This window comes from Lygodium microphyllum, chromosome 25, assembly GCF_053477565.2.
Source record: "Lygodium microphyllum isolate KBCC chromosome 25, Lygodium_microphyllum_v1.1.10, whole genome shotgun sequence".
NCBI lineage: Eukaryota > Viridiplantae > Streptophyta > Polypodiopsida > Schizaeales > Lygodiaceae > Lygodium > Lygodium microphyllum.
Genome location: NC_141159.1, coordinates 23370573 through 23380584, shown reverse-complemented (window position 1 = coordinate 23380584; position 10012 = coordinate 23370573). Strand labels below are relative to the sequence as shown.

Below are 10012 nucleotides of genomic sequence, written 5' to 3'. Positions count from 1 at the left end.
AAGAGGGGTTTACTCATCTAGAGGATGAATCACTTGGCAGTAGCCTCAAATGAGTCATGAAAAACAATCAAATGCAAATAAGGATTGCCACTATTGTGGCAAATATGGGCATGTAGCTAAAGATTGCTACAAGAAGCAGAATGATCAGAGAGCAAGAGGAAGGCAACATGGTAACTATGCTTCTTCTACTGGTATGCAGGAGGATGACAGGTTGTTTGCTATGCAACATTTGAAGAAAGGGTTTCCTACACAAGGCAAAGTAGATGATGTATGGTATATAGACGCAGGGGCATCTAACCACATGACTCCTCATGGAGAGTGGTTTGACACATCGATAGAAAGTGCTCATGGATATGTTTGCATAGGGGATAATACACAGTATGACATTAAACATACATGCACTATTCCCTTGATGATGCATGGTGATAAGAAAAAGAGTCTCTATGATGTGTTATATGTACCCTCCATAACCAAAAACTTGCTTTCTATGGGATAAATGGCCGAATAACATCTACAAGTTAGATTCAATAGAGATGGATGCTACATTGAAGAGTATGGTCAAGGATTCAAACTCATTGCTAAAGGCAAAAGAAATGGTAGGATGTTTACATTGGATACAAAATTTCTAGCATTGAATGCTGCTATGTACTCACATAACAATGCTCCAATAAGGGACATTGAGATATGGCATAAAAGGATTGGTCATGTAAATGTTCAAAATTTGAAGAATATGCAACATAAGCAAGTTGTAATTGGACTCCCTAAGTTCAAGCATGTGAAATTGGGAGATGTATGTCAGTCATGTCAATTTAGGAAGTAATCAAGGCTTCCATTTATGAGGCATGTAAGCACCACTACTATACCATTATAGCTTATACATTCTGATGTATGGGGACCCTCACAGAATGCATCTCTTGAGGGATCACATTACTATGTGTCATTCATACATGACTATAGTAGGTACACATGGTTGTATGTGCTAAAGCACAAGAGTGATGTCATGGATGGTTTTCAAGACTTCAAGAGACATGTGGAGAAAGAATTGGCTTGCTACATCTCATGCTTGAGATCTCATAGTGGTGGAGAATATGTCTTTAAAGACTTTGATCACTTCTTGGCACCCCATGGGATAAAGAGGAAATTGACATGCAAGTACACACCACAACAAAATGGTGTGGCAGAAAGGGAAAACAGGGTGATCATGGAATCTGCTAGAGACATGTTAAATGAAAAGAGCCTACCAAATGCATATTGGGTAGAGACTGAAATGACTATTGTGTATGTCATGAATCATACACCAACACCAAGGATACATGAGGTGAGTACTCCTCATGAGAGGCTTTATGGGATAAAGCCTGACATTAGCCATCTTAAGGTATTTGGATGTTTGGCATATATACTTGTTCTAGATGAGAAGAGGAAGAAGCTTGATCCAAAAGCAGTAAAGGCCATCTTTATTGGGTATGCACAAGATAGGAAGACTTATAAACGCTATAATCCTTGTACTCATGAGACATTGGTCTCAAGAGATGTAGCATTTGATGAGCTGAAGTCATGGCATGAGAAGAATACCATCTTGATGAATGATGATGATGTTTGTCAAGAGACTTATGTACATGCAGGTATAAATGAGAGTGCAGAAATTTCTAGGCCTTTAAAGATGCTACTACATCCATTAGTCCTTGGACAGGTAGGTTGAGGACTTCAGCATCTTTGTCCACTGACACAGGTATGTCAGTGAGGGGGAGAAATATGGATAAAGGCAAAGGAAAACTTGATGATTTTATAGGGCCACTCACTTCTGGTTATGATTCACCTGGCATTGAGAGCTTGGATAGTGAATTTGGTATTCCATTAGTTGTAGTGACTCCTAGTGTGAGACATAGATATATACCACCTCATAAGACAGGAGAGTCTCATATTGCACCTCCATTGAGGATATAAAAAACAGTTAGGAAGCTTGTGGATAGGCTTACATACAGTGGCTACACAATGAGGCACTATGCATATATGGCAAAAGTCACTAGCTTCAAGGAACCCACAAAGTTTTCTGAAGCTATTTTGGAGGATCATTGGTGTAAGGCAATGGATAAGGAATATTTAGCATTGGCTGAAAATGACACTTGGGATCTGGTTGATTTTCCTAAATGTAAAATGCCTATTGGTTGCAAATGGGTATACAAGGTGAAGTGAAAATCAGATGGCACATTGGAAAGATACAAGGCAAGACTTGTGGCAAAAGGGTATGCACAACAATATGGTATTGATTATGAGGAAACATTTAGCCTCGTTGCTAAGATGGCAACCGTGAGAACAGTGATTGCATTGGAAACATCTAGAGGATTGAATATGCATCAAATGGATGTGAATAATGTTTTTCTCAATTGTGATTTGGTTGAGGAAGTATACATGGATTAGCTGAGGGGGCTATGTACATCCATATTTTCCTACATGTGTGTGTAGATTGAAGAAAGCATTATATAGGTTGAAGCAAGCACCTGGAGCATGGAATGCTAAGATAAGTGCATGCTTACAAAAACTTGGTTTCACTATGGGCAAGGTTGATCATAGCCTATTCACAAAGAAGACAAGGGTTGGTTATGTGATATTATTCATCTATGTGAATGACCTGATCATTATAGGTGATGATGTCACAAAAATTGGAGAGATCAAGGAAATGTTACATGCAAAATTTCAAGCCAAAGATTTGGGTGAATTGAAGTATTTCCTTGGGATTGAGGTGGTGGGTAGCCTGATTCACCTTACCATTACTAGACCATATCTTAGCTATTTAGTTGGACTAGTAAGCCAATTCATGCAAAATCCTATGAAGCCTCACTTAGATGCAATGAGGAGGATCTTGAGATATGTGAAGGATACATCAAATTATGGTCTATTCTATGACCATAGTAAGCCTTTGGAGCTTACAGGATATACATATATCGATTGGGCACGAAGTACCTATGATCGGAGATCTACTAGTGGGTATGTATTTTCCCTTGGTAGTAGTATGGTCAACTGGAGTAGTAAGAAGTGACCTAGAGTTGCACTCTCTAGTATTGAGGTAGAGTATAGAGGTGTTGCACTTGTTGCGTGTGAGGCAACATGGCTCATGAAGATTCTTGATGATTTGGGCATGCAGGAAGTCAGGCCTGTCACACTCTATTATGACAACATGAGTAATGTGCTCCTAGCCAATAATCTTGCCTATCATACTGGGAGTAAGCATATTGAAGTACACTATCACTTTATCAAACAAAAAGTGATTGCAGGTGACATTGATTTGGTCTATGTGAGGACAAAAGACCAACCTGCAGATATCTTTACCAAGTCATTGTGTAAAGATAAGTTTGTGCATTTCAGAAAGTTACTTGGAGTGAACTGCCACACTTGAGCTTGAGGGGGAGTGTTGAGAGTCAAGCTCATAAACCTTGGTTCAGTTTCTACCTTAGTTGAATAAGGTTGAGTGATACTGGCTTAACCATAGTTACATCTAGGTTACTTGACCTTTGTATGTGTGGTGTGTTGTACTAACTATTGAGTGCAGAAGATAATGGATTGAAGAGAGAGCATGTCTGCTACCCTTCTCGCCTAGTTTTTGTCTCTCTCTATCTATGGTTTTTTACAACTACCTCCTCACAACTAACAAGGACTCCAAGAACTAGCTTCCTACAAGCTAGTAGAATAGGGTCACTAGGACTACCCTACACAATAGCTCTTAGAGTTTTTAAAAATGTCTTTACAGGAAGCGAACAACTACTCAAACCTCCCTAGACACACCTAACCAAATCTTGGGACTTTATGCCTTGAATGTCAGTCCCCAAGAAAGGACAATTCCCCAACTATATACATATACACATGAAGAATAAAGGCAAGGAACTCATAAAAGAAGGATATCACTTTGACTTGGCCGAAGGAAGCTTCTATGCAGCAAGAGGCTCCCTGTAGGTGTTCCGTTGAATCTATTTAGTGTAGCACCAAATCAATGTCCAATAACTACACCCATACCAAGGAAAAAATGGCCTCTTGGCCTAACACAATGTAACCATTAAGTACACCATTTAGCAACCTACTTTTGAAAACAAACCGTTGGTCCTCACATAAATCCTACTAAAGCACTAAGCTAGACGAAGGTGATGGCCATTTAGGCCTTCCACTAAATGCATCAAATTATTGGCTAGGGCCCCCTATATAAATGGCAAGGGATGTCTGACAAATATGTCATTGAATGATCTAATGCATCCATGACAAAATAGGAATATGGCCAATCGCTATTTGGCTCATAATCCATACTAACCATTACTAGCCAAAACATGACATGTCAATAATCCCCACAGTAGCTTGGATTAACATCAGGAGGCAATTGTAAAAGCCCCTTGGGATTACACTTAAGAAAGATATCCTTAACAAAGGCATATGATGGGACCTAAAATGGTCCGGCACTAGCTAAGGCACTAGTCGGACCTCATGCTCTCAACAGACAAACCCACCTCACGGCCTCGTGGGCCAGGAGCGTCTATGGAGGGATACACTATCCTAAACACTAATTATTGCACATTATAGTCTGTAATCCATTGGATGTTCCCTTTTCCCCCATCTCCTTAGAGGGAGATTATACATACATTGGCATTAAATGCCACATATTACACACACAAGGGCACCCCACCGGATGATTGTGGTGGCCCTATCGTAGCTCTTCTACATCTTGGGGATTGGCCCCTTGATGCACTGCTTCCACACATAGACACATTTGAAAAAAACTCCCCTCTTAGTGCCAATATATTTAACATTCCAAGAATGCACTTATCTTCACTTATCCATCCCCTTTGACCCACTGTCTAGACCTACATAAGGGTTGCTCACTCTCTCTACGTGGGTCAAGTTGTAATGAAGGAGACCTAGGAGAGAGAAGGAGAGAAGGGAGAGACTGTAGAGAGGAGAGAGAAAGAGGAAGAAGATGAGAGAAGAAGAGAGAGAAATACTAGCAGAAGAGAGAAAAAGATAGGAAAAGAGAGAGGAGGAGGGAAGCCATGAAAGCTAGAAGGAAGGATAAAAGAGATACTTGATTATTGATAACTGATGTCCTAATTGGGTCTCTCAACACCTTATATACCCTCTCAGTATAACTGGGTATTCTCATGCTAATCTGTGTCCTACCCATCTATCCCCACTCTTTTATATTCCATCCCGACCCCAAAGGTTTTTTCCCTCAAAAACAAAAAGAGGACCTATGGCTCACAGCAAAAGGAGAGGGTTGCAGAATACTACTCTGCTCAGCATTACAAAAGAGAATATAGGTATAGTGAAGTACAATCTCATGTGGAATTGGGACATAGAATTGTGTATATGATGTATATGACATGCAAGTTGATAGCATATGAGTTTGGCCTCCAATTCTTGACAATTAGGGGCTGGGACAGCATGCTGTCCAGAACAGGCCTGCTGGAGAAAACTGGTCATAACTTCCTATGGACAGCTCCGATTGAGACGTGTGACATGTCAAAACAAAGCTCATGAAGCATACTTTCAAGCCTTGTAGGTGACACTTGACTGTCATTAATGCAAGGTAAAAAGTGTTTTGAAATAGTATGTTGTCTGCAAGTTGTTTGCATTTCAGACTGGGGAAAATTTAGCTATTGCTCAATCAAAATTGCATCCTTGAAGTAAGGAAAGAACTGCACTGGTGAAATGCTGATCAGGATAGGGCTTTTCCAAGACCATTCCATTCCCCGAGATCGAATGGATAACCTGCATAATAAGCATCAAGAGCACAAGGGTCATCCATACAAGCATGGGTCACCATACTACCACTAGGGTCAAAAGGGTAATTGTGATCCAATGCATCCACTGTATCATAGAAGTAATTCATGGTGTCATCGTCAAGCACTGATGGTGGCACAAGATCCTTACCGACCCATATGGTAGCATGCATTGACTTGTCCATAAACTCATTGGGAACCACTAGATCAAATCGGACTAGAGCAGATGAGGCTGCAATCAATACATCATTCAGTGCATCAATCCCTAGGCATTTCATGTCCATGAGTTTCACATGCATAGCTACTACTGGGCATTCAAAGTTAAGGGCTTTGGGTTGATGGAGCATCTACTCATGAGCCTGTAGCAGTGAGATGCTCTCATCATGGCATTGTTCTTAAGAAGTATCATGTGGCTCATAAGGATGCGCATATTGCTTATAGTAATGATCAAGTGGCTAAATATATCGAACACTTCATTGCTAATAATGATGTTGCTCCCCATATACATACTCATATACATTTGCGTGATGTTGTCCATGTACATAATGATGTCTAGATGGTTGTCCATGTATGTGACCAGAATGTAGTTCATAAGAACATACATAGTCATCAGATGCATGCTGCTCAAAATATTCACACTCATCATGTGCATGTTGACCATAAGTAGGCAAATGCACTTGCCTTTGCACATCGAATCCATGCCAATGGTCATGGTACTCATAATGTCCGTGCGAATGCCCATACATGCCTTGCTGACCAAAATGTCCATGGGTGCCATGCTGCCCATGCATTACACGTGGGCTAAACTGATTATTAGGGCCTTACTTTCCATGTATGCCATGTGCTACATGCTGCCCATGTATGTTGTGCTGCCCATACATGCCTTGCCGTCCAAACCCTAGCTGTCCAAAATTTCCATGGAGGCCATGTTGCCCATGCATTACATGAGGATCAAATTGCACATTAGGACCTTGCTGTCCAAAATGACCATGCTACCCAAAACTGCCATGTGCATGTTGCCCATTGCCATGTGCATGCTGCCCATTTCCATGTGCATGCTACCCATGTACACCTTGCATTCCATGCTGCCCAAAATTTGCATTAGGCCCTTGCTGGCCATTCCCATGAGTGTGCATATAGCTTCCATTACGAGGGAGTTGTAGTCCCAAGGATGGGCTAGAAGGGTTCGTCACGGGTGATGGGAGAATGGGTTCATCATGTCACATAGAGGGCTCACCCAACTCATAGGTGCTATGGGGAAGGCCATGGGTGCCACTAAAACCTTGTGGGTTACGCCCAGTCTCCAAGGTAGGAGGGGAGTTGGCCTCACGGGGAAGGACATGCTCCTTGGGCTGAGCAGAGGAGGGTGTGATGGCGGGAATAAGGGCGCCCATGCGCTTGATGAGTAAATCCATCTTGGCCATCATCTCGGAATGACGCTGATCTTGGTGGGTTTCCATCTCCCTATGGCATTGTTCCAACTCTCAATGCCAGTCGGCATGACAGGTCTCATGTTGGCATAGAGAAGCGGTCCATCTCAGGGGCAACCTCTTCAAACATGTCTTCACAATCCTCTTGGGTTGAGCTAGGATCATTCATTGAGGCATGGAAGTCCCTTATTTCACGCTGGAAGTCCTCTTGGGCCTTTGCTTTACCCTTGTGGCTTGCCATCCCAAGTACAGTCCACTAGACCCCCTGTTACAGAAATGGCAATATCTTGAGCTAGGAAGCCCCGATCACCAAAATTTCTGATTCTAATTAAAGCTCTCAATCCCCTCTATGAGGCTATGTAAAAATATCTCTGATAATAAATGATCAGGGTTTTGCTGTAATTGACTTTTGTGGGCTAACTGTGTAGGGACTGCTACCTATCCCACAGTACCTCTGAGCACAAAATTGGGTGTATCTCCCAAACCTTAGGGCGGAATGGAGAGATTTTTGGCTCAGATCAAAGGGGATGATGCCCTCTTCAAATCAAGCTATGGGGTCCACGCTAAAAATTGGGTACGAGCTTTAGATACTGCTTCTTTCATTCTTGCTACACATGCAACATGCAAACATTGTTGTAATCTCCAAAAAATCTTCCACCATTGCTTTGGTCATTGAATAAAAGAGCCAGTGAAATTAGGAGTATCGTCCTTAAGGAATCCAAACAGTGGAAATATCAAACTAGAGTGGACCATCACAAGCATACAATTTTTTTTCAGCAACATCACTATGGATGGAATACACCATACTTGAGCTGGTACTCTGACCTACTGCTTGCTTATGGGGAGAGGATCCTCAGTCCATTTTATCCCCAAGTTGTAGCTCGAGCACTGCCTGCGGCAACTCTGTATGCCTATGATTATACTCCTACATATGTTAGCGAAGATCTTCGTAGTGGTTATGTTGCTGCCCCACTTGTTCCCAATTCAGAATGGAGCTTCTGGAAGCCAAAGCTATAGCTATCGTGCAAGGGAGGACTCAAATTTCTCTTTCTAGTTGTGATCCATCCAAAGCCTGAAACCTCTGACCCACTGCTCCAAGGCCTCACTTGTGGCATCAAACCATTAGATAGATGAGCCCTACTTCCAAATCGATTAGAGTTTCCCACTGGTAGTACCCTTCATCTCCACCATATGCTTTGTTTTTTGCCAACTGAGGATGGCGAATTTCTGGTTGTTCTTGCAAATGCATCTGATAAGTCTTTTCTTGAATGATTCATGGATAACATCTTGGGCCTCCCTCAATCACCACCTCTCACGTGCATATTCCAGCAACATGGGGGGCTACAAGCATGAGGGTTTTATGGGGGTCCTAGCAGCTCAGCAGAGCCCAGAAAATCCCAATTGGTTTCAGGGTACTGCAGATGTTGTCAGGCCATACCTATGGCTTTTTGAGGAGCAACAAGTCATGGAGTTCCTTATCCTGGCAGGAGATCATCTCTATCAAATGGACTACCAAAAGTTTATCCAGGTTCATAGAGAGACAAATGCAGACATCACAGTAGCAGCATTGCCAATGGATGAGAAAAGGGCTATAGCATTCGGACTAATGAAGAATGATTCTGAGGGTTGTATAGTGGAGTTTTCTGAGAAACCAAAAGGCAAATTTCTAAAGGCTATGAAGGTAGACACCACAGTTTTAGGATTGGATGAGGAGAGAGCAAAAGAACTTCTATATATTGCCAGTATGGGGATATATGTTGTGAGCAAAGATGCAATGATCAAGCTATTGTAAGATGATTTTCCACAAGCAAATGATTTTGGCAGTGAGGTCATCCCTAGTGCTACATCTATTGGGATGAATGTGCAAGCTTATTTGTTTGATGGGTACTGGGAAGACATTGAAACCATTGAAGCATTCTACAATGCTAATCTGGGAATCACCAAGAAACCTCTTTCGGACTTCAATTTCTATGATCCATCAGCTCCAATTTACACTCAGGCCCGATTTCTGCCTCCTTCAATGATGATTGACGCTGATATTACTGATAGTGTTATTGGAGAAGGGTGCATTATCAAGAACTGTAAAATTCACCATTCAGTGGTTGGATTGCGGTCGTGGATTGCTGAAGGGGCTATCATTGAAGATGCTCTTCTTATGGGTGCTAATTATTATGAGACAGATGAGCAATGAGATGTTCTTACATCCAAGGGTAGTATTCCAGTTGGCATTGGGCACAACTCACACATCTTTAGCCATCTTTTTTATCGCAACCGAACTATTATATTTGCAAAGTGGGAGGGAAGCACTCTGGAAACTAGTGCAGAATTTCTGGGGTCCTTGGCTCTGAGCATTGACATTAGCACCCTCTTGGAAATCAAGGCCACTCTCGGCAACTCTGATGGTGTTGTCGTGTCTAGTTGGGATGGCAGTAGCTCCCTCAGGTGAAGTTATGCCACTTCTTCTGCCCATGGCCATCAGAAAGGGAAGAAGGGCCTTTGCCAAGACTGTCCAGGTCACTCCTCTTTGACCTCGCGTCCTGCCTCACAGCTGTGATTCATTCATCATAAGGAGGAAGCATTCTGGTTTTATCATCTGGATCACAATTTTCTCTCTGGGAGCTTTCCCTCTCAAGCCACTACGAATACAGAATGCTCTTTCTTGCAGAAGCTTGATGTGGAAGGCAACCGGCTCTCGGGTTCCATATCCTCCTTTCTGGGGGACTTCAAGAACTTGAGTGAGATTTTCCAGTGGTACGAGTGTGGGGGCAAGCTCGTTTACAGGCAATCCTGGCTCTGTGGACCTCCATTATCCACAACATGTAG

At 42.3% G+C, this 10012-nt stretch overlaps 1 pseudogene; it reads left to right on the top strand.

Moving 5' to 3' along the window:
* Positions 1-8405: 8405 nt before the first annotated feature.
* LOC148013977 (glucose-1-phosphate adenylyltransferase small subunit, chloroplastic pseudogene) lies at positions 8406-9635 on the top strand (annotated as a pseudogene).
* Positions 9636-10012: the final 377 nt, after the last annotated feature.